Below are 25,463 nucleotides of genomic sequence, written 5' to 3'. Positions count from 1 at the left end.
GTAGCAGCTTCAAGAAGGCTTTCATTATGAAAGGACAGAACATAGAGTTATTCTTTCACAGTAATGTAATACAGAGAAAATCTTTCAAGGCAGTAAGCAATATGAGTGCTGCTCTTACATACCACTGCTGACTACGAGGGATAACACTGCTGGTCTTCATTAGCATTATAGAATAAGTAAATGTAATTATGAATACCATTATGAGCGCTAGTATGTCATACTTAACCAGCTGTTGGTATGCTGTATGTAGGCTAATGCTCCTGAAAGCAGCTATCTTCAAACAGTCTGAACTGCTTTATTTTTGAGTTTAACCTGAACTTGTTACTCTGACTTCCCACTGATAATACAAGAGTAAACAAATAGCAAAAAGAGCACTGTTATCACGGAGCCTTAATGGCTCTCTGCTTTTGTACTTAGTTCTTTCTTGCCCTGTCTTCACAATTGCCATCAGTTCTGAAGCTGTTGCATCACTTGTGTGGCATTAGATCTGTGCCGCCCAGCATGCTTTCCCAGCAAGAATGCCAACTGCACTCATCTATTTTTATTTATATAAGGCTGCAGTGGGCCTTTTGATTATAGATGCAGGCTGAAAATTAAGGTTTCGCTAGTTATTCTAATTGGAACTAGACACTGCCAAACAGATTGAATTGATCTTTTTATTTAATTAGAGAACTTCACTTATTGACTTTATTTCTTGGCGCAGGTTTTCACTTTCTGCATAAGCAATCTGAATACTGACCAGTATAACAAGCACAGATGGGCACAAAGCAAGTCACAGGTCTGATGATGTGGGCAGCCATTAGTCTTTTTTTTGTGTGAGGTTAAAACTTTACCTTGAATCAGAACATTTGGGCTACATGCCTTTAATGCTCTGGACTGGGAGTGAGGATATTCTGGATTTTGTTAACTTTTCAGTACAGATTTGTCCTCTGTAAAGAAGTAGGAGCACTATGGCTTAGGTGCAATTTCACAATATGTTTAACACAGTCTAATTATAGACTATTCCCAAAAGAACAGTTCTTGCCTCCCCTTTTCAGCCCAGCTGCATGTTTCCTGCCCTCTCCCTCGTACTGGATTTAGCAATCATAAGTCCATGTGGTGATTCAGATTTTTATGTTTTCATGACTAATCCCACAGTCCTGGGACTTCTTGATCAATGCAAGGAGAGGAGCAGAAAGGCCCAGCTTGTGGATGGTGTGTACAGAGCCTGGAATCTCCCCACTGAACAACAACCTACACATCCAATTATTTGGTTTGTGAAACTGCAGTCTAAATAGTTGGAACCTCAGGATCACAGGAGGAGTATCTTTCTGCATTTGCAAAGTATATCTCAAAGGCCATACCTTCTCACTCATCTGTTTATCACACTGATAAAAGAAGCAATATTACATACAATCACAGCTGAAGTTATGAAAAGTATACAAACTACTTTAACAAGTTCCATTTGCTGTAGTTTATTACCTCTTACGTTATAGGTTCTGCTTGAAAAAAAAAAAAAAGCAGAATTTCTTCAGAAAGTTGAAAAAAAACAAAAACAATTGGAGAGATACAAAGGTAAAATAATTTGCTGATAAACAGTGCTTTAAAGATAGTCGAGATAAATGCAGACATTGAAAAAAAAACCCAATATTAAATTATGAAATAGATTAAATCTTTTGCAAATTCACTACTGGGAAAATAAAACCTACATCATACAATGGGTTTTCTGGTTCAGCTCTTGTCAGATAGATAACGAGATGTGGGATTACTGTGAATACCTCCCAGAAATGCCAGCTCAGTGCTCAGCAATGGCTAAGACAACAAAAAGCGTTGGGAATTTAGGATGAGAACTGAGAACAGCAACAACAACAACAAATAGGAAAGGAAAACTTATTTTATGGTAAAATAAGTCAAGCTTGTACCCACATTTTGAATACAGAATGCATCTAACAAAACTGAAAGAGGAACAGAAGAGGGCTAAAAGGATTGTTGAAGATAAAGAACAGCTTCCACAAGATAAGCAACTAAACAGATTAGGACTTTCCAGTTGGAAAAGTAAAGTTATTTTTTATGAGACAAGTACTTGTCACATGTCCATTTGTCACATGTCACATGTCCAAAATCTTTCCCTATCCCCTACAAGATAATTAGCAAGTGGGCAATTGCAGAAAGTGGATACATTTGTAGGTGTTTCCTATTGTAAGTTCTGAATTCATGGCTAGATTATTAGGAAGACTACTACAAACAAAACGAAGAAACAAAAGTATTTTTCCCTGACTGTGACCTCCCAGGCAATCAAAGTAATTGATTTTCTAGAAATGAAGGCTGATTTTCCTTGCATTTGAAAATGTCTTCTGGAGTTTTTCTGCTTTCTTTAAGTTATCTTTTGCGGTTTGTGTCTGCTTTACTATAATTTTATATTTAAGTTGTCATTTAGAAATAACTTACTCCTTTTGACAAATGACTTCTTGCATCTGATAGCACTTTCTCTTCAGCTGATTCTCCTTTACGTTTGCAGGGAAAGGTCCTTCCTAGTATTTTAGTTTGTTTTGCTTTTTAGAAGTCTGTAGGCTATGCTGGATCTCTAACACCTACAAGCATTTTAATGTTTTAGCTGTTACTTCAAAATGAAAACTAAGTACACTTTGTGTCAGTGAGAGGTGCCCATAACAAAATTGAGTAGCAAAGGCTGGCAAGCCTATTGTTTTGATATCCAAACCATATTGCTTTGCAAGGAGGAGTCTGTCTGCCAGAATATTTTGTGTTATTCTGATGACTTGAGTGGAGTTTTGGATCAGGAGGTATTTCCACAAGGATCTAACTGATCTATCAATCCTTATAATTTGGCCTTTACAAGGAGGCTTTTATTCACCTGAATAATAATCAGTAAAGCATGTAGGGAAAGCGCAGCTCATGATTCAGAAGATGGCCTCTAACCTGAAGAATCTAAGTTAGTGTTCCAGAAGTCGTGCTAACTGAAATGCCTTTTGCAGTTAAATATATTTTCAGCGCTAAGCAACATACCCTACAGTGGTCAGAGATCTAGCTGTGACGCAGTGTAAGACAGAGGGTAGGCAAAAGTCAGGTTTGAGAAACCTCATTATCACAACACATCCATCTACTTGCAAATTTGGAAGGAGAGTTAGCTTTATGCATGACCAATAGGGGAGGAAGTTGTATAGTGTAATGCCAATAAATCTAATGTAAGAACAGCTATCATCACTTCTTGGCAACAGTTCCACTGTACAACCTGTTACAGCTACCTGAGATATGCTAGGAGTCAAACAGCACTGAAATATCCCTATACATCAAGATTTCACTTTTGTTTTTATCTCAGTACAGGCCACAGTGAATCAACTAAATGAATCTAGAAGTAACTTACAAAGAAAGTACCTTCCATTCTTAACATATTAGGACAAAAAAGACTTATCTGAATTCAGTTATCAGCTTTCCATTTAGATTCACCTCAGAAAAATTAAAACATAAATCTTAATGTTTAGTATATGTGCAAGTGCATGTAGTAATGATAGAATTACACGGCAGATTCCCACCACACAGGTATACACAGCTGTTCTGAGATTATTTTCTACTTTTATAAAATGCAACCATATTAAATAGATTACATTTACATTAAGAAAGAAACCCACACACCTTACTTTGGGTGAAGAAAAAGATTACTGATTATCAGTTTTTCACTTTTTAAATGGCAGTTCTCAGTCAAGTAATTTCAAGCCATTTTCGTCCCTTAAAAAAAGAAGTAAAATGAGGAACTCTGCAGTCAAAAGAAATACAGAAGTTCACAAATAAATTAACATTCACTGTTAAAATTTATCATAGGGATTCTAGGAACTAAGTGATATGACCATAGGCTACAAAAATAGCTACAGGAGAGTCACATGGAATGATGTAATGTTAATGTGGAATAAAACCTTGCTTTTTTAAATTGAAGGAAATTATATTTGGTGAAACTCGAGGAAAAGCATGAACCAGCAAAAAAGTTAATCCTAGTGCAGTGAATCAAGTCAAGGGCAGTGTTCCTCTGTATGCATTCACTGCTTACATCAGTATCCCATAGTAGAAAAATCTGATACTAACCTTGGCATATGAGTGCAAAGCACTGCACAGAAGTAATGGATAAGACCTTCATTTCTGGGAATGTTAGTCTGTATTAAAGGCATCCTCGTGCAGCCACTTAATTTCTTCTGCCCGAGGACAGAAGTAGATATAGGAATTTAAAGTACTCCATTATGAGGCTCATGTCATGTATGGAGGATTTTTGGTCTGTTGCTTTTCTACTGTATGTTCTTTTAAAGACGCGTGCACAGGAAATTTGAGATGCAGCAAAGGACAGTGCATTGCATTTCAGTTTTGCCAGCCTGTGCTCCCACTCCTATATTAATAGGCTTCAGGATAAAATTTTCCAAAGTCTGAAATATTTTGGAAAATTCATTCAGAAGCATTATCCTAAAACATGACTAGGCTAGTCAGAAAGAAAAAATGAAACAACTTTCAGTATTTCTATTAACATAGATTGGAAAACACACAGACTGCAGTACTGAGCTGTAAATGGTTAAAAAAATAAATAAAAGACGGTATGCAATGTGCTAATATGCTAATGGAAGCAAGAGCTTCATTCCATATGCCCTGGTACATGAGATCATTGGCCAAGTGGCTGGATATTTCAAACCACATGAGAAGCACTGCTCTTTCCAGCTTGGAATACGGCCATGCACAATTTTAGAATCTCCTTTAAAAGAAAGGAAAACAAAAAATAAGTGGTCCTGCTACAAGTTGCACAACTTGCTAGATCCATCTTTTAGAACTGGCCTTGAATTTCTGGTAGCCAATAAATATATTTGTTACCTTCTCTTTCTACCACATTGTTACACAGTTCAGTAGCAGGCTCTTTTGGCTTTGAATACTGTCATAGCTCCTGGTTGCTAGGGGTACTCTTACCATTCAGCTCCATTAGCTCCTGTTCACTTTTATTCTAGAGTGCTTGAATGTTCAAGTGTAATGTTTTGTACAGTTTAATTCTCTTTGTAGAGCAAGGTGTTAATGAGCAAGTAACGTGACTATAAAGTAAAATGTGGAATAAAAACATACATCATAATATCATGGCAAGTTTTAGATTATAATGAGCAACAACTACAAAGGCACTGGTTTTAAAGCAGAGATGGGTTCAACTTGTGGCTCTGCCAGAAACTAGCCAAGTCAGTTAGGTAAGTAATTGGAATGGGCTGAGGCAGATGTTAAGCACTCTGCTGGTCCTGAGATTAACACAAGAGATTTTCCCAAGAGTCCCAGGGTGACTTTGTTAGTGAAAGTACATGTAAGGAAAAATTGTCAAGTATCGACGCAGTAACAGGGAATATCTGTGGTTAGCCACACCTATAGCTGCTGCCTCTTCAGCAAACAAACCCAAAACAAACAAACAAAAAACCCACAGCCATTGAAACAAAACCAGAAAGTTATACCATGAGGAAAAAAAATCCTGTTTAAAGATTAGATTTGTTCCATGGAGGAGGAGAGTAGGGAGAAGTGTTTGTTGGTCTTTTCTACTCCCTCAGCTACCCCCAAAAGATAAGAAGATAGCAGATATCATTTCATTGCCACCATTCTCAAACTTATTTGACCCTAGATTCAGGAGCTCTTTCTCACATTCAGATTTCAGTCTCTTTACTAACAGAAGTTCCACTTCCTCTTCTGGCCTTATCTACTGCTAGAAGCAGCAGCAGCAGAAAGGCTACTTCTAGCAGTACAGCAAGGAAAGCAGATTTTCAGAAGAGTTTTGTCCTCATAGAAGGCTTTGCAAGCCACAGGAGGCCTAGTATTTCTCATATCCTCTTAAGGTTAATACCAGCCCTCACCTAATTTGCTTGATTCAAGGAAGTCACAGAACTTGGCAACACTGAACTAGGGATTGAGGTGGGAACCTTAGCCCAAGTAACACACATGTGCAGAACTCTCAGCAAAGCTACGTCTGAAAGGCTCTGAAAGGGCAGAGCAGCTATCAGCACAACGCTCCTAAGCACCTATTACCTATTGCACTTCTGCAGGCTGCTAATATACTGCATGTTTATGTGTCACCTTGTCCCAAAAATATGCTCCAGCTATGCCCAAGGCAGTACCAACAGTTTTAAAGCCTTAATGGAAGAGAGGTCTTGTCACAAAGGCAATCTGTGAGATCATCTCCGTGAGACATAAAGTTTTAGTTTTCAGTTCTCAGTCTTGTTTTATTCTTGTTTTAAACTTCATTCAACAAGGAAGGATGAAGCAATGGATGGCAAACTTCACAAGACTCCTGGATTCTACTTTAACAAGGATTAAGCTCCAATATTTTTGAATGTATTTAGTAAATGTTTTGTTCAGTAAGGGTCCATTGCTTTGATATTGATTGACGCTTCAATTTTCTAACCTTGGAAAGGAAATAGTCGTGCTTTCCCTGTTCTTTAAGCACTTTCAACTGTTTGAGGCAGTAACATTGGCTATATGAAGGATATACCCATTCATAAGCTAAATTCCTCTAGTATGAGAAGTAACTGGAATAATGACCAGAAAAACACCCAAAATAGCTGCTAACACTGGAAAGCTATGAAAAAAAAAAAGAAAAAAAAAGAACTGAACTAGTGAAGGGTAAGCTACTGGAAACTGAAGAAAAGCAAATGTTTTGAACAGCAAGAACAATTCAAATGCATGCTAGACTGCAAAGCAGAGCTATTTGCTACATAAGTTTCCCTCCCCAGCCATGAGTCAGCTATACAAGTGTTCTCACTTGTGCACAAGAGGCAGAACACACTGCTGAAATCAGGCAGGAGCAAACCTCACTGACATTCCAGTGCCAAGCAGACGTATGTGCCTATATTTACACATAAGAGAGAGAGTCCCATCTGCATGTAACAATCTCTTTCTTCATCTGAGTTATCTGCTCCTTTCTTTTTCATTTGTCCATGGGAAAAGCAGAGAGCGGAAGAAAGAAAAAAAAAAAGCCATCTCAAAATGCACTCAGTAATTGGGAAGTTTACCATGGAAGGGTGCACTACCTAAAAGAATGTTATATGCACATCTTTTCCCCCTAGAAAAACTAATTCAGATTTAATGCACCTTTCTTGCATTCTTACTGTTTGTAGAATTTGTGCATTTGTTCTAAACATCTACAAAATCTAGCATCTGTGAGGAGTTTCTATAGACCACTTGCAGCATGAAAAGTCTGCTGTTCCTGTCCAAATCATAATAAAGCCAAAACTGAGCAAGTTGTTCACTTCTTTGCATACTCAGATGATATTATAATATTTGAATATATGTTACACTTGCATGGCTAGCAACAATGTTGTCCTTATGGCCTGTGGTAGAAGGAAGAAAATCACTCAGCTCAAGTTGCAGTAGCTGGAGATGCTACATAGTCCTTCTGACAATATTTCATAGCAGCTATATTGGTCCAAAATTGTAAACGTCTGAAAAGTATCAAACATAAATGCCACCACAAATCATCAAGTTCCATAAATAATAAATCCAATTATCACTTCATTTGCAAGCAGTCATGTAACATACAGTTTTTTCTTATTTCGACTCATCTAATCTTTCATGGGATGTACAATTAAATACTGTTGAGATATTCCATACCAGGGACACACACATACCAGGGAGAGTACAAAGGAGTATGGATTACAGATCTTTTTGGAAAGAGCATGCAGACTTTCAGTAGCAAGTTTGAAGTAAAAAGTTATGTGGCAACAATTTATCTTAAGTTCTCTGGCCAAATACAAGTTCTTGTTAGCAGTAAGGTCTGGTCTCCTGCAGCAAGCTGTACATCAGCAACTCTGTGTTTTACCCTTAAATTCTGATGCATATTAGAAATTATATAGCTCATCCATGAGACAGTCTGTTCCTCAGGCCAAACCAAAATTACAGTCACTGACCAATTCCTTTGAACTGTGACAGTAGTGTTGCTAATTCTCATGATTCTACTGTGAGTAGAATGATTCTGTCCTGCATTCCAGCCAGCCTTTTGGCAACCCAGTAGCTCAGCCCTCATCTCATTTCCAGCCCTATCTGTGCAAATTCTCTTTGACTATTTGATACTTCTGTTTCCTGGATTAGAGCATCTAGCCCATTACTTCACAAGGCAGAAGGAGCCTTCCTTCTCACCTTCAGGATCCAATTTGACTTTTTCCAGCTCAGGTTATACAGGTATGGGAATGATTAATGCCATCCTCATAGGAGGAAAGGAAGCAGAAAATATCTGCACGTCTGGTCCAGCACACAGCCCTTCTTCCTGTTCATTTCCACAGTGACCCAGTGGAGTTCTGCTCTCCCTTTCAACTTGGAGGAGGACATAAGAATGGGGTTTCCTGTATTTGTTCAGGTCTGAGAAGAGAACTCCATTCTAGTAGCTGTCTTAAGTCTGTAGTAAGAGCAGGTGCACTGCAATGCACAAGGAGTAGAGATGTAAATAAGAGCATCAAAGCCATGATTACATGAAAGCTAGCTACTGTAAGTATTGATGAGGGATGTTGTCTTCAGGTGCATCACTAACTCACATCAACAGATAGATCAGCAGAACAGAATGTGAGGCATTGCTGGAAGCATTTATCAAGCAATTTCAGAAGTTCATGTGCCCTAAAGGCAAATTGCATTCCACGCATTTAGGACAATTGGCAACATTACAGAGTCAAGTTCAGAATGCTCAGGATAATTTCAATAAATAAAGCACACATTCCCTCCGTATGTTTTTCTTGTTGTTGCTGCTGTTGTGAAAGCTTTCTTCCTCAGGATGTTTCAGCATCCAGCCTGTGCTCTTTGAATTCTGCAATACCTACTAAATTTATAGTTGAAGACATTCTGCAGTTACTCAATACTGAAAGCCTGTCCATAATACTAAAGCACGTTACCTGAGGATTAACTAGTAGAAGCACACAGATGCATGAAGTCATACTCTAATATCTGAGTTTTATGTCTGTAGGAAATTAATTCAAGAAACAATATATGTTAGTTTTTGTTTTGCATCCCTGTTTCCTCTAAAAAGAAGTGAGGTTTATTCTGTCCTTTTTTCTTGTGATGTCTCCAGGACTAGACCATGAAGAGTCAAAGAGAACATGAATTATCATTCATTTGTTTTGCTATCACATACTGGAGAAATACTGGTATCTTAGATTATACTTAGTATGAAAGCAGATGGTGCTAGGAGAGAAGGACGTAGTTGAAAACTAAAGGGAAAGGATTGCTGTGGTACCGTGCACAAAAGGCTCAAGTAGGGCACATTCTGCTTTAAAGAAAGAATAAGGTAAAGCCTCGTCAATAGAACAAAAAGTTAGGGATAGGTCTTTCCAGATGGAGCTATTTTGCTTCAAGTAACACATATTAATAGGAGCAAAATCCTGCAAATTATTTTGTTCCAAGCAACTGGCCTAGTGACTACATTATTTTCTAACCTGGAACAAAGGGCTGTCTCATCTAAACCAGAAATCTGGTCTTGAAAATTAATCTATTTTGATGGAACTTTGGTCAGAAAAGTGTTCCATGCATGGCTTTTGCCTTTGAATGTCACTTTCCTATAAAAAGCTTTTTTTTTGGGGGGGGAAAGATTCTTGATGAACTCTTTCTAAACCAAAATACATTTTGAGTAATGTTTGAAAAGTCATGAGCTTTATCAGTGTCATCCAACAGATGCACTTCACATAAGTAATTAACTTGAAAGAAATAAACATTCTTTACTGGTTTACAGTTATTTTCAGGATATAAGTAATCTAACACTGCATGCATGAAAACAGCTGCAATTTATAGATGAGTAATTCTTGCATATGAATAGATTTTGTTCTGCGTCTGACTAATTTCTTCTTCTGAAAGAAATTAAACATCTTTTCCTGTTAGAAAGCAATTACAATTTACATGGACAATTTATTATTATTATTTTACTTGAAGGAAGTATTGCATTTGCCATGTTGAACACCGACGCTAGATTGGAAACTATATTTCATTTTTAATTTATTTCAGTTTTGAATATTACCCAAGAAGTTCCACTGGAGTAGAATCTTAAGGTCCATCACATGATAAATTACACATTCACATATTTTAACTGCTTAGAGTCATGAGGGAATCTGAATGCTTTGAATTTCTTTGTGCTTATTTCCAACATATATTACATACAGTACATCTCCTTTTGTTCATGCACCTACATTGCAAGAGAGGACGATATATCCATGCTAGTTATGGTACAGGAGGTACTGAGATTTAGTTATTATTATCAACACAGAAAACAAGTTGAATGTATACACACTCCATAGACTCAGAAGTGTTTGTGCTCAAGATGACGGTATTGTTACATGTCCAAAGTTCAGTAACACTAAGAAAGATATGTGTACTGCTCCTATAACACGAGCTTCACGGGGAGTGTTGGTACATCCTGTGTAAGGAATTCAGATTTGAATTTGAACAGTTGAAAAGGCTCAACTTTCATGATGTAGGAACTGTTAGGTATTTCAGTGTCTGGGCATAATTACTGACACTAGGATTTTTATTTATTTATTTATTAAATAATCTCTGGTCACTATTTGCACAAAGATTAATGTAAACAAGACAAGCATCCTTGTGAATATCCAGTTTCTCTCTAATTTCCCCCCCTCCTCTAGTGGGAGATTGACTTGAATACTTTATATCTTATACTTAGCTACACTGTAGAAGAGGGACCACCAAGGCTCTTTTGACATGGCCAGTATATTGGTGGGTTTTTTGTTTGGTTTGTTTGGTTTTTATTTCAGACTTTTCTAAAAACCAGTCCGACATCCATGCAAGAGCTACCAAAATTGCACTAAGACTTCTGCAGCTATGTTGAAAAGAGCAATGAAATACTTCATTTTGCTTGTTGAATTAAAAAACATAAGGATTAAGCTCTCTGGTAGTTAGATACACTTAAACAATGAGATGATATCTTTTCATATTCTTAGAATTTAATGCATAATTGAAATCTGTCTTTTGAAAACCAATTGTATCCATGCAGTACGCATGAACTCATATTTGGAAGATACAGGATACAGACATTTGGTGCAGTTTGATATAAAGAGGTAGAGTTTCATTCAGGAAATTAGGAAGTATGACTAACAATGGATAAGAAGGGCCAGTGTGAAGGCTATGCTGGTACTTCGAGCACAAAGAATTTCCCCAGGTTCTATCAGAGAATGATGACCCTGCTTACTCTGTGGGTCATTTCTTGTATCTATGTCTATGAAAAAAACACTTAAAAGTCAGCCATCTCTTTCACTCAGAGTTATCCTGATCAGAATATGAGAGTTCATTATACACCATAGCATCTATTTAGACTTTAGTATAACAACCAAATTTGATTCTGAATGCAATAAATAAAGCAATATTGCACATGACTAAGTCTAAAATAATAAGATTTGGCTCTAGTTTCATGGAACAATACTTCCTCAGTAGCCCACTCAAAAATCTGTGAAATTCTTTTAGAGAAATACTAAATTTTCTGCAAGTCCCTGTTAGCAAATAAACTTTGGTCACGGGAGTTAGAAATTTACATTTTTATCAGTTCTTCAAATGCTATTAATTGCTTGTATACTCCTGATGGAAATTAGTCTGTCATGGCATTATTTCAGCACTGTGCTTATGTAGCATATTCTGGTGAATAAAATTATTACAAGAAGCCCTTTCTGTATATTCCCATGTATATCAAAAGCATCATCTACCATTCAGAGTATAGAGATAAAGTCATTGATGGGTAAGGGTTAATCTGAACAGAAGATAATAAAATAGTCAGTTGCACTACACATCCTTTAGCTTGTGAACTAACTGCAGTGATTTTGTAAATTTCTGCATTCTAGTTGCTTGATTCAGTTTGCCATGTAGGCCTCAAGATGTACATTCTTATAAAGCATTTCTAAGCAGTGTTTATTTAAGGTTTGTGTTGAATCCCTATGAAGAGAATACAGAACTGTCATAAAGAACTGTTATCTACTTCATGGAAACTTAAAACTGGAGTAGCCTCCAGTCCATATGTAAAATTAGTTATGGTATTCAAATGCTTTACTCAACCAGCAATGTACCAGTTTATGAAGTACTACACACTTAGCTCTCTAGACAGTAGCCGTATATTTTTGTACTTAGTGGACAACATATTATATACTGCTCAGAGTCAGACTATCCACACAGGCAACTTGAAATCCTTGCTCATGCCAAAACAAGATTTATAAACATTTAACCAACATTAATATGTAATCTGAAGAAGACCAGAGCTGTTTCTACACTTTGAAAACATTATCCTTGATTAAACAGTGATTACCATCTTCCCTCAGATAATATATGTAGTATATATATATATTTATGTATGTAATTTTAAAATCAAAGCCTTGTACTTACTGCATCGTCTTCTGCACATCATCTGATGGCACTGGGAACAGATCCCAGCATCCCAGAATGCAGCTTGGCAGGTATTAATCTCCTGCTTATAATGGGCTCTCTAATTGCAATGCATTTTTTTCCCTTTTGAACTAGGTAGCTAACCTGTAATTTTTCTTGTTATCTGCCCAGAGCTAAATGAAGTATCTGATACACCCAAGGAATTCCTCACCTGCTACAGGTGACTTCAGACTGGGAGTTGCCGTCACCAAATAAGTATGAATCTACATGTAACCAGGTTTTAATAATAACCCCAGGCAAGGCAGATTGCTCGTGCTTCCATTTTTATACTGTTTATTCTTATGAGAGTAGCAAAGCCCTCAGCATGCAGGTCTCCTCCCCTGAGCGCCAATGCAAGGTTGAAGCTGAGAGATTCTGATCATTAAGCATGTATTGACTTGATATAATAAGGCAAGGAGAACCTCAGTGAGCAATTGCAACTGCTTCTGCTACCCATTAGCTTCAGGTGCTTAGCAATTCAGCAGATCAGCAATGAGTATGCTTAAGCTTGACCCACTTTCTCTTCCTCATTTTTGCAAAATCAGTATTATTCTTGTTATTTTGCATTTAGCACTTTGCATTTAAGCAAATGCATTACAATAAATATCATCTACTGTCACAAGTTGAGAAGAATCTGTTATTAATATACCTAGCTGTAAAAACCAATGCAAATGCAAAAGTGAGGAAGAAGCAGAATTAATTGCAAATTAGTGTGCAATGTTGATGCAACAGCAGCAGGAAAAAAAGGGGGGAAGGGGGGAGAGGCTTGATCTAAAATACTAAATTTTTTTCTCTCCTTTTTATTTGATCAGCCTTATGCTCTTTCAGCTGTTCCTTTCCCCTACCATCCTTAGTGCAGTTAACAGACTTACCAGCTGCCTCTGTGGTCCAGATTAATATAGTGTGGTTATGGGCTGGACTGCATGTCTGTTGGTGGACAAAAGTAAGTGCTTTTACTTAGAAGGTAAATATAAATACGCAGCTTCGCTAAGGGTGGAACTGCTGTGACCAGTATAGTGCTTCTCCTTTAGCTCTTTTCTCTGCTGAAGATAAAAGTTCTGCAGCATAGCAATTTTATTTCTGCAAAAGCATGGAGTCAGGGAAGAGAGTTTGCTTTCTTTCTTTTGTTGTTGTTATCATGTCATTTCTTTCACTGTGTTCTCCATCTTCTGAGAAAACAGACAAGAATCTTAATAATAATATAAGGAGAAGAAAAGCAGGCTCCTGATTCAACATGTGTGAGCTTTGAGTAGGAAGAAAACTAATTCTCTTGCAGGAAGATGCAACATTTCCCTACTGTATTTCCCATATGATCTACTGGTCAAGGCAATGTTGTGCTAAAAATGCTGTGCTACAGCCTCCCCCAGTATGGGTTGCATGTAAGCTAAATGCAAAAAACCTGTAGTTAAGAAACTAGATTTGAAAATCAAACACACAGCCAATGCAGAATGAATGTTGCAAAACATGGTAAAACAACAGCTGCTTCTATCATTGCCCTTCCCTGAAGCACAAAGCCATACTTATGCAATTTTTCTCTTATATTTCTGGTGAAATATTCACCTTCCTAATTAGAAATCTAAGCAAGAGATCAGTTACTTTTACTAATATCTTTAAGTACACTGGGAGAAAAAAAAAGAGTCTGAGTTGGATGCTTACCAGAGAAATAATTAATCACAAGTATTTGAAGTTTGGCTTTTGGAACAGAAGGTGCAAGTTTTATAATAGAAATACTTGGGTAGCCTTCATTGCTTTCTCTGCCTGTAGTTACAAGCTTCTGTATCCAAAACTGTTTCATGTAACTACCAGGCTTGTTTGAAATCCACTGCAGGTTTCCTAACAAAAAAAAACGGTTGAGTAATTTTCCAAATGAAAGTTTGCAGAAGGTGCTTGGTTTTAACCAGCTTTTTATGCACGTGTGAATAGGCAGACAAACAGATTCAACTAGAATTATCCCCATGTACCTGATAAGAAAAATAACTAGTAAAAGGTTGCACAAAAAAGCTGATGGTTAGGCTTGATTTCAGTTCAGCTTAAAAAAATGCTGTCTGTAAAAATGAATGGTTTTAGTTCAAGCGCTTTTTTTGTGTTTTAGCTCACACTTGGACTGCAAGTGATGCACAACGTGAACAGGGGGAAGCAGGCCGGGGTTCTGTGACGGTCTCTAATGTACCATTACAAACTTGGAAGAGGTTGTGACACTAATGAATGTGTTTGTTCATTCACATGTTTTTGGCTTCTGCTTCAGATCAGTTTAAGTCCTGCGTTGCCCACCTGCAGGTTCCCTTGTTTTAGAGAAAGGAGACTTGTGCATATTATTTAGTAGAATCATCTGTTTCAGATAGCTTGTTGGCAAGGATCTCTGTGAGGTGACTCTTTACACGTATGGTGCTGCTTTGATCAGCATGTTAATACAGTGAGAAAGATTTTAGGTGTGTGAGTAGATATTTTATAAAGGAAAAGCAATCTACAGGTGCAACTAAAAATACTTCTGCATGAAGTTCAGTCAACTTGCTAAAAATGCAAATAAAGCACCTGCGTCAGAGGGTTTGAATCTATCATCATTTAATAAAAAAAAAACATTTCTGCTCTGTATTTTTCCCTTTAATACAATGACTTCAAGCTATTCTGTGGTTGAATTAAGACATACTGCAAAAATGCACTCTGGGAGCTTGGCCTCTATAGTGTGCTCCAGCTTTTAGATATTTTCTTCCAGACTTCTGTGTACAGAGTTTTATTGTATATGCAGATAACATAGTGCAGGTGTCTGACTGGTGTTTGGGGCATACAAAGCCAGGGCTTGACAACATTTTGTTTTTTTTGTCATAGCCAAACAATCATTTCACATACCAAAACGTTTGGGCACCAGAGGGATGTGTTTTTCCATGTCAAGAAAAACCTTTGTTCCTTATGCAACTGTTTATGCTTTTTTGTGCTGCAAATTAATAATGGTACAAGATACCAGAGAATAAAACATAGAGTAAGAATTCTGGTACCATTCTCAGTTGCCTTAATAGCAAGAAGGTTTCTGTATTAACTCCTTGACACTTACTGCAACCCAATACACTCCATGGGAACAAAAGGACAGTCTCCCAAATCTGAGCTGGAGATAAGAGTGGTCCCTGGTTGGAAATATCCAAAGGAGGGAACAAGTCAAGGAGACTCAGACATCTTTAAGCAGGGACTTCTGCATTCTTTCTGGAGTCAAAGTGAGCAAGTATTAAATTTGAGTATCAAATTGAATATACTTGTATTCAGTTGACCGACAGATTCAATAATCTCCCAAGTGAGAGAGATGAAATGAACAGATATTCAATTAAACTGTATGTAAACTGTAAACTGTATGTTTAAAAACAAAATAAAACCAAAAGTGGTTTTATTTTTGTAGGAGTACTACTTTAATGTAGTATGGTTTTGCAAAGGAATCATTTCAATGGCAAAGGAAACATAGTTCATTTTCTTGCAAATGCTGGTCCATTCTTCTGCTTTGCACACATCCAGAGCATGATTACTGATCTGGTTTATGTGTACAGCATCACTACATTCATTTGGCTTGCCCACTGAGAGTGACTGTGCTTTGAGCATCTTTGTGCTTCAGGGAGAAGAGGTACAATCCGTATTCTCTTGTTCCCCCACCTTCAAAGAGGGTCTGAAAGAAGCATAGAGGCCTCCAGCAGATGACACCACTCATGCTATAGGAATATAAGTACGCACACAAAAAAGCATACAGACTTTAAAAGTTAAGCAGGTAGAGTCCATATCAACTATAACGTAATCCAGACTAATTTGCTGCTGAGGTAGTGCTAATTTAATCATGGTATGTGGAATAGATAGCCAACAATATTAATCTAATGAATACCCCAAATACTCATCTCTTTATTTTTACTTCAAATATTGAAAAAGTATGAGACATCTGCCAATGATGTGAAATAGAGAATACTTTAGCAGCTTAGATGGAACCTAAGCACAGTAACCTAACATTCTGGAAAAAAATCTGATAACATTTCATTTTGTTATTCCCATTCTTTTTCCTACAGCCTGATTAATGGTAAACTAGCAATGATTTTGGTTCAATTCAGTTGAAGTTGGAAATGCAGCTTGACATTAATATGAAAACCTTGTAAGTGCCTTCCTCGAAGCAGATGCCAAACAATATGTGCTTCAGTCTGAAACACGAGCACATATCACTGCCAAGAAAAAGGACACTGGGCTAAGGGATTCTGATGGTTATTGTTTGGCTTGGGTCTGTGTTTGTGAAAAAAATGTACTTCCAGTCATTTGGGTGTGGGGATTTCATGGAACAATCTTGATTAGCTTGCTTTCCTAAGGAAAGGAAGCTTATGTAATGGCTCAGTTTATCTCTCACTCCAAATTTCGTACATATTTGACACATGAGCCAAGGTCTTAAAAATAATTACATTTCTACAAGTTTCTTGGAAGTCTGCAAGTGCAGGCAGAAAAAGGAACCATACTAATTCACTAACTGAAGAAAAAAATAAAAAACTCAGAAACCAACTATTGTACATCATACTGTTGGCCAGGCACTATTAAAGCTGAAATAGCCACAGTTTTTGAGATGTTTGCCCAGTGAGATGACACTGTAATAGGAAACAGTCAGATATCCTTATATATTCTTACAATTTATAACATAGCTGAGGCACCAAATAATTAAAATACTGGGTGGAAGTATGTGCAACATTTTGGTCCTAGCCAGAGAATATTTATTTCATGTACCTCTTGAATGGGTGATGGTGGGCAGTGACTTTCGATCAATCTCTTCAAGATAATTTTCCTTTACCCAGACTGCCAGAGAGTGAGAATCTGAACGCAGCTGCTGTTGGCATTATGTTGACTCAGGCTTTTCTCAGGAATAAAAGCAATGCAGTGATATAACTGTGCTGGAAACTGCCCCAAATCACGAGCCTTTTTTTTTCAGCTATAGGACAGCCATATCTGTGTCATTCCTTTTTTCATTTGTTCTCAGTCTGAATTCCTTAGATAACTTTGCTAGAGATTTGAGCTTTATTGTAGATATGGAAAGCTGCCTAAAACTTCTGCTCCTTGGTTGTTCTGGCTGCCTTCCTGCCTCACCAATACTCAGATGTAACATATTCTTACTTCAGCAAACGTTATTTAAAACAAGGCCAAAAAATTGACGCTGTGCAAAATGAACTCTGCTGCTACTGCAGTGACTCCAGAAACCTGCAAAAGTGAGTTGTGAACTGGATCTTGAGAGAACTAGCCCTAATTCCATCCCACTGGTTATGTGGGTCTAAAGTACAGCAACAGGTAAAGGCGGCAGCGTTAGCATAGAAGTCACTGAACACTGCTCAACACTGCAGATCTCAAATTACTCATGTTTATATGACCATCCAGTGACCAAAGAATTTTGGTAGCATACTCCAGTCTGAGCAGACATTTGAACTGTTCTCAGTGCTGTTTGGCTAGCACCTGCTGCAGACAGTAGTGCAAATGCATGGGGGGGGATGTTAGGCAACATGGTGAACAAAAGCTGGACTAACTTCTGTGGAATGTTTGTGGCTGCATACAACAACAACAACAAAAGTGTAGAATAATAGATGGAGTTACATGAAGCGTGCAAAGATAATAAGCTAGATTTTAAAGCTATATTTAAACACGACGCTTAATATACACTACATATCTTAGTGGCACTGATATCCATGCCTGCTTGATGTTTCCAAGCATAAAATTCTGACTTCTGTTCTTTGTTAGTTTGCCAACAGATTGCTTGTGCTGTAAATTTTTATGCTGAGTCTCTGCCCTAAGATGATTTTGTGGGTGTGGGTGTCCACATAAAATAGCGATAGTCCCAATCTTTTCACATATTTCAAATGTAATGAGTTGATTGCTTTAGTTAAGGATGTGTCTGTTGATATCTTGAAGAATGATAGAAGTTCCCCTTGCTGAATATTCACCAAATTTACTTAGAGGTGAGTCATTTCTTCATTTGCAGTCCCTAGCAAACCAATAATAAACAGCATCAGCTTCTGCAGGATCTGCAGGGGGCCGATGTTGTACCTGTTGTCCTTTCTCATGGTGAGGGTTTAAATATCCAATCCCTGAAACTTAAAACATCTCCATGAAGCCACTCAAGGAACTTTTGCATGTTGCCTAGAGCATACCCCATGGTCACTGTTTGCACTCTCAGAGAACTAATAATGGCCAAACACAGGGCCCAAACAGTGCCTGAGTCTTTTAATACATTCACTCTTGGAAGGTACATCAAAGAGAAGAAAAAAAAAACCCACTCTTATTTCTATCACTTGATTTCCTCACTGCACTTAAGCAGATCAGGATCTGTACTATGCATCTTTTAGGTTTCCATGATTCTTTTTTGTGTACCTTGACTTTTCTGCAGAGCTTCTATCTTTCTGCCTCTCCTGAATGTCAGCTTATTTTGACAGCATTCTGACCTACCATGAAATTGAGTCTGTCTGGTACAAAAGTCTGCTTGTCTCTTCCTCTATGGCACTTGTAGCTTCCTGTGAGCTTCAGAGACAGTTTAGGTTCCCTCACCAATGGTGGAAGCTGTTTCCTTGAACTATTTGCCTAGTCTCTGCCTCAGCCCTCTGTTCTGGAAGAGTGGAATTGGTATTTTATGTCCCTTACCTTTTGTCTTGACCTGTTTCAGTTACCAGAAGAGGTAGAGTAGACTTTCCTAGTAGGTATATAATAGCTTATTTTTATGGAACTGTGAAAGGAAGGATTTCCCAAGAATCTTAACCTACAGAACAACATTTAGGGAGTTAAGAGAAGTTAGGATTCTGTGGCAGCTGAAGAGATTAGGAGTTAGGAAGAAGCTTCAGACTTTCCTGCGTGCCTGCTGTATTGTATACATGTAAGCTTTCTGCAAGGAGGATATCATTGCTTATTCTTGCAACTTCTGACCTGCTATCAGAAATTGTCCCATGGTGGACAGCTACCAAAATGCTTGCCTTTTTTTTTTCTGTCAGAGGATATAAATGGCTGTTACATCCATAAAATTAATTACAAATAAAGGACTGAAATGTATCAAACCTTAGACTACCCAGGAAAACAAACAAACAACTAAATCTTCCAGAGGTGAGGGTGACTGTTTTCTGTTCCAACAAGAAATTCAACCTATGCACTCATCTTTATTATATAGAAGCTTCAAAGGATTTGTTCTAGAGTTGAGGCAATAGTTTGATGAGTTATTACAGGATCCCAGCAGTACACAGAGCAAGAAAATGAAGTTTCTTATATGTGTGTGTGTACAGTGTGTGGCTCAGTGGGGCTCCCATCCTGGCTTGGCCTTCTGACTCTTTCATAATGTCCCTGAGTCCTCACAGAAACTCTGCCTCGACTCGCACTAAGTCAGGTGTACTAACCTGGGGACCTGCATACCATAATACAGCAGTATCTTTCATTCCTTTGTACTCTCACTGCAAGGTGCACTTAATCAGTTATTAAGCTGCAAGTCTGAAGCGCTGCAAAACTATGAAGAAGTCTGTCATGTTCGTATCCATAAATGATAGATGTTTTGGATATTTATTTTTTGGTTGGTTTTTGTTTAGAATACATGCAGCCTGAGACATTGTGAAAAAGCTTCAAATGCCTGCCTGATGGTACCATTACCTTTTCCTCTGCTGCAAATTAAAATACACAGTTCCAAATTTGTTCTACAAAGCTAACGAGGGAATGAAGAAATATAAATTATCAGTACAGTTTTAAAATACTTGAACTGTGTCTGCTAAATTGTTATATACTGTTAAAAAAAATAGTTTTATCTATACTACTAAAAAGCAATTAACTCATAAAAAGCTCATGTTAGATATTTTCAAGTCACACACTTCGGACAACAGAGGTCCTGTCTAAAAATACTAGAAGTAACCCCAACAAAAATGCAGTTTTAAACACCCATTTAATAACACTAGCAGAAGATCACCTCTAGGTTTCTTTAGAAAGCACATCGTGAGCTTAACATAGATCAAGAACCAAGGCACATCATAAGATTGCATAACATACAGGGCCAAGAAAGCAAGGTATACAATCCCATTGCTTCACTAACTGCAATAGAATTAATTGCAGCAGTGCATTGAGAAATTGAGTGTTAAAATGTGACAGGGTAGCATCTCAACAGCAGGGAACAGGGCTGGCTGAGGTACACAGGGCTGGACTTTCTTTTGTTCCATATGAAGGAGCAGAACTTCAGAGCTTTCATGAATGCTAATGAGTCCCATGACTTTACTGCGGCATACTTGGAGACTGCAATCCATAATGCATATAATCTCAATCATCATTTGGAAACTTCTGACCTGTTTGCAAACTTCCAAGGAGCTACCACTGCAGATACATTATCACTGCAATTACGGGTAGCCATGGAGCTCTAGTATTGTGTATATATAATACATTGTTATGCAAACACACATCTTTTAAACCTCAGTTTCACAGTCATCGTGGTTTTAATTTCAAAGCATTAAAAAGGAGGCAAAAATAAAGTCTTTTGCAAATAGATCTTGATTATATCTGGGACGAATTTTTGCAAACAATTCAGAAGCAGGCGGTCCAAAAATCCAAAAATGGAACTGTGCTATGCAGGAAAGGACGGCTATGGCAAATTTTGCCATTAAAAATGAAGCTGTATAGTTAATAAAAATTTTTGTGCTGGTTTAGTGTTTAAACAGGAAAAGATAAATTCAAAGATAATTAAATTTTCCTTCTGAACATGAGGAAACTTTTTTTTTTTTACATGAGATTCATATAATGCCAGTTAGAAATAGCACTCATCTCTTCCTATCTGAACTCAGTCTAATTATTTCAACCTTGTGAAGCAATATTTAATCCTGCAAGTATTTAATCCTGACCATTTAGCCTGCACAATTCACAGATTAATTCCTCTTCTGTTTATCACTGTACAATCAAAAGCACTGCAAAAACAGTGACAATAATGTTCCCTATCCATTCCCCCGAGACTCACCAGAGCCTGAAAATTCTTCCCACACCCGGCAGCCCACTGGCACCATCAGCAGTGGTTTTGATCCGAAGGAGAAATCCAAAGACTGAGAAAGGATCCCATCTGTGAGGATGTGCGTAAACAGAATCAAAGTGTACCTGGGGTTAACAGTTCTTGGGGAGAGCAAAGGGAATAAGCTGAGATGCGCCTTTCCAAAAGGCTGTAATGAATTCTTTGTGTTGGCAGAAATACCTGGACCCACACGCTGAACCCTTGAGTGTCACATGGGTGAGGAAGCTAAAAAAAGGCAAACCTATAGGCTTCGTTTAAACTGCCCCCAACATGCTAGTGTTTTCCCCCAAGAAAACTAATGTGTTTCTTCCAAACTTTTCTACAGTTTTCTTGGGATTTTAATATTTCGCTCTCTTTAGTTTCATACTTTTTAACTCTTTTATTTTTAGATTCCATATTTCACAGTGGTCTGTAGAGTCTGCTTGACGCCAGCGAATGTAACTGGATCCCAAGCCCCTGCAAGCCAGGAATTGCAGCCATGATCAGCATGCTGCCGAGAACGCAAACCTTGGCACTGGCCAAAACCAAATACTCTGAATCCTCTATTTATCTTATGGCAGGGCTTGGGAAAGGAGGAAAGAGGAGTTCATCAAAAGGTGAAAAAAAAATGGCTGGGAAAGGCTAGGAATAAGTGAATAGAAATCCACGATGCAAATAAGTCAGTTCTACAACAGATTTATGAAACTTCCAAAAGCTAGATCAGGGGTTTGCAAAAAATATTTCGTTCTCCAGTAACCTAGTAACAGCACAGGCACGCACAAAGCAGATCGCCTTTATAAAAAGCTTGTGTCAGCAAGGTTGACTTTAGTGGAATAAATAAGAATAAGCTACTTGGCAGCAGATCACTGCTGACAATAATCTCACAGGTCAGATTTTCCAAGTTCATTTCATAGCTCATTCAATACACACATAACTCCAACTACCATTTCTGTCTAGGAATAATACGGGGCACCATCTTCCACACGGCCTTTGATGAGGTGTTGGGTTTTTACCTTAATTTTACGTGGTGTGCAGCTGAAATAAATCTGGTCTCTGACACTAAGGAGCTGTATTACTTTGCCTGAACTCCTTTTTTTCTGTCACTTACAGCCCTTTCTTCCTGTAGAAGAGAACAAAATGAAGGATTGATGGTTTATTTGACTAAGAAGTTGTTCATCCTAACTATTCTAGGTTTTCTAACTTGGGTAACTTGTGCAGTGCTCACAACAGTGTGAGCATTTCACAGAAGAAAAAACAAGTGTATCAAGGCAGTTATTTGCCAAAGGTGACATGATGAGTCAGCAGCACAGCCAAGATTAGAGTACAGCGTTCATACTGCCCATCCCACATGGGGCTCACTAAACCACTGCTCCTCCTGCAGCCTCCAGGGAATAAAGTTCATTTAGTTAGGTGGTAAATGCTCAACTCCTGCCCTTGCACTTCACCTTGTTATTTATCTGAGTTTTGGCAGGCATAATTGTTTGTAGCCAAGAAAGACTACAGCTCAAGAGAAACAAAAAAAAAGCATTGATCTTATCTGTGCAAGAAGGGACACTGCAACAGCAAAGTCTGAGAGAACAAGAACAGCAGTCTGCACTGGGAATATAGGTTGTATGTAACACTGAAATTGCTTGATGTGATTTTTGACAAGTCAGCTTCTTTGCCTCTTCATCAGTAAGAAACACAGCGAAAGACCTGTAAAGCAAAGATCTTGAGCACAGCAATTGATTTTATATGTCACTTTTTGTCAGTGTGTAAAGAAAGTTCTGTATATTTTTAAAATCCATTTAGCAAATTATGTAGCACTAATGTATTTTCTCCTCCTGGCATAGATGTATTTGGTATTCACATTTGCTCAGCTAACAAGAAGCCTGTCCTCAGCAGTGCTGCCAGCAGAAAGTGATGCTGCATTACACAGGTGCAGGAAGTGTTCTGCCTTCAGTGGGCTGTTGTAGCGTGGCACTGAATATCTCAGTTTAGGAGTCGCTGTTGTCACTGTGGTGCTTCAGTTTCTTATCATATTAAGTATAATAAAAGTGGGAATCTTGCTGGTTTCCCATATTGCTGCAGCTTTTCTTTAGAGTTGTTCTTACGAAGAATTTTCTGTGAATGACCCCAAACTATAACTTTATCTTCCTGCTCCTGGCTAGCAGCAGCCTGATATACTCCCTTGAAAAAGCTTCAGATGCTTAATGGTGAGTCGAAGTTTTTAGTAATTTACACATTGGCAATTTGTCCACTGAGTTGCTTTTTATTTTTTAAAGGAATTGCCAAAACTTTGTTGATTGTTTTAGTAAAGGAGTTTCTGATCTAGAGTACCTATCTATTTATCTGTCTATTTTTTTGTTGTTGTTGTTTATTGTCTTCCAGCATTCAGGATGTTCAATAGATTATGTAAAACAGTGTAAACTGACACAGTAGTTGTTGGAGATTAATAATATCCCTAAAAGCCCTCTGCTTGCTTCACAGGGCTCGGAAAAGGCTCACGGAGCAGAAAGTCTAGTGAGTGCTATGAGGGCCGGTCTCTGGGAAACTGCAAGTAGCTAAGAACTGTTGCCACCAAGCAACCTCTTGAGGTCAGCAGAACCCAAGATGGAGTGAGCAGTAGAAAGCAGGTGACCACCAGGAAAGAAAATGTGTGACAGTGGTCTCTGTCAGTGAGGTACTTTCCTACTTGGGAAGAATTTTCCATGAGAAAGCATGGATGGCTGCAGTACAAGTTCTTATAATATTGAGAGCCAAACTGTAATTTGGTGGTATATATCACATCCTATTTAATAAGTTATCAGGCTAAAAATGGTTTTAAGTGTGGAATCTGTTTCTATATGGATTTGAATGCATATGGCAGTACTTTTTCTGTGATAGATGATGCAGAAATGCTTGTGCTGGCAGGAAATGCAGCCAGATATTCTAGGAAGCCTCCATGTTAGGCTAAGACAGCTATAAAAAGAAAATAGGGTGCTGCTTAGATGGTTTAATAGTAAGAACTGAGTTACCATTACTGGTCATGTTTCATCAACTTTTTGCATTTCTATCACCAAGAAATATATAAATGATTCCATGAGAGCAGGACACACAGGCAGCCTTAAAGCCCTCAGAATGTAAATATTTGTAAAGCAGATGGTGAGCCCTGAGTATTAGGGTAAACATAAATTTTTCTGTTTTATTCTCATGTGCAAGTGTATTTTATTCAGACCTTAATCTTTGTGCTGTGTAACTGCCACTAAATAAACAGTTTCTTTTCAACTAATCTCTAGAGAAAGATTGCTTCCTACCTATTCCTGTCATGCTTCTTGCAGGCATGTTGCTCCTTCCTTCACAGACTGACTCCTCCTTTTATTTGGGGATAGTAAATGAAAGACTAATCTAGACATCTGTGGAGAAAGTAGATTTTAAAACTAATGATACACAGATATGATGTGGGAGGTATAGATCATTTAAATTCAAATCCTGAGGTTTTTATTCGGTTCTGTAACTGTAAGGAGATCAGCTGTAATTATGTTTTTGAGAGAAGATGGCAGTATCCTCGCAGTCTGACTGGCAGTGTGTAACTTTAGGGTCTTTCTGGGAAGAGGTGGATACCGTTCTTTATTTTGAGTTGCTTTCTGGAAGATCCTGTCTCTGTCTGTTGAGCACAGAGTGTGCCAGGATTAGCAGAGCCAAACCTTGTTCACATTAATTCCTTCAGTGTGAGGGTTTTTCTTTAGACTGGGGAGCATTCGATCTCCTCTCTCTTATTTCAGCTGCAATGAAAAAAATCCTGTCAAATGGTAATCAGATTCAGATCCTTTAGCTCCACTGGTGTTTTGCTCAGTTAATTATTCTCACTGCTGCTTTTCCCTGTCATTTTTGCCATCAGCTGAAAAGCTGAAACTCTACTTTTCTAAGTATTTCCATCAGCTAGGAATTTCATACGTGCCATGATCTGAATTCATCAATGGACTGAACAGTCATTTGTAACATATATTTTGTACTTCTTTCAACTATTTGTCCACGTGCAGAGAGATTACTGAATTAGCTGTAACAGGTTTGGTGATGAAACATTAAGTATGCAAAGAATATTTTCCAGGAGCTCAGTTTCCCAACAGTGCCA

At 37.9% G+C, this 25,463-nt stretch overlaps 2 protein-coding genes across 2 annotated transcripts in view; one reads left to right on the top strand and one right to left on the bottom strand.

Annotated features, from left to right (window-relative positions):
* RAF1 (Raf-1 proto-oncogene, serine/threonine kinase) overlaps window positions 1-21,551 on the bottom strand; it is a 69,816-nt gene extending 48,265 nt beyond the window's left edge. Inside the window, exon 1 of the mRNA XM_042880215.1 lies at window positions 21,344-21,551. The gene's annotated coding sequence lies outside the window, so the exon portion shown is untranslated. The remainder of the gene's footprint in view (window positions 1-21,343) is intronic.
* Window positions 1-25,463, top strand: part of LOC122185061 — a 56,096-nt gene that overhangs the window by 7,741 nt on the left and 22,892 nt on the right. The gene's annotated exons all lie outside the window — the stretch shown is intronic.

This window comes from Lagopus leucura, unplaced genomic scaffold (assembly GCF_019238085.1).
Source record: "Lagopus leucura isolate 7727_CA_CO unplaced genomic scaffold, USGS_WTPT01 Super-Scaffold_100026, whole genome shotgun sequence".
Taxonomy (NCBI): domain Eukaryota; kingdom Metazoa; phylum Chordata; class Aves; order Galliformes; family Phasianidae; genus Lagopus; species Lagopus leucura.
Note: the sequence above shows the minus strand (reverse complement) of the source record. Positions and strands in the feature narration are given on the sequence as shown.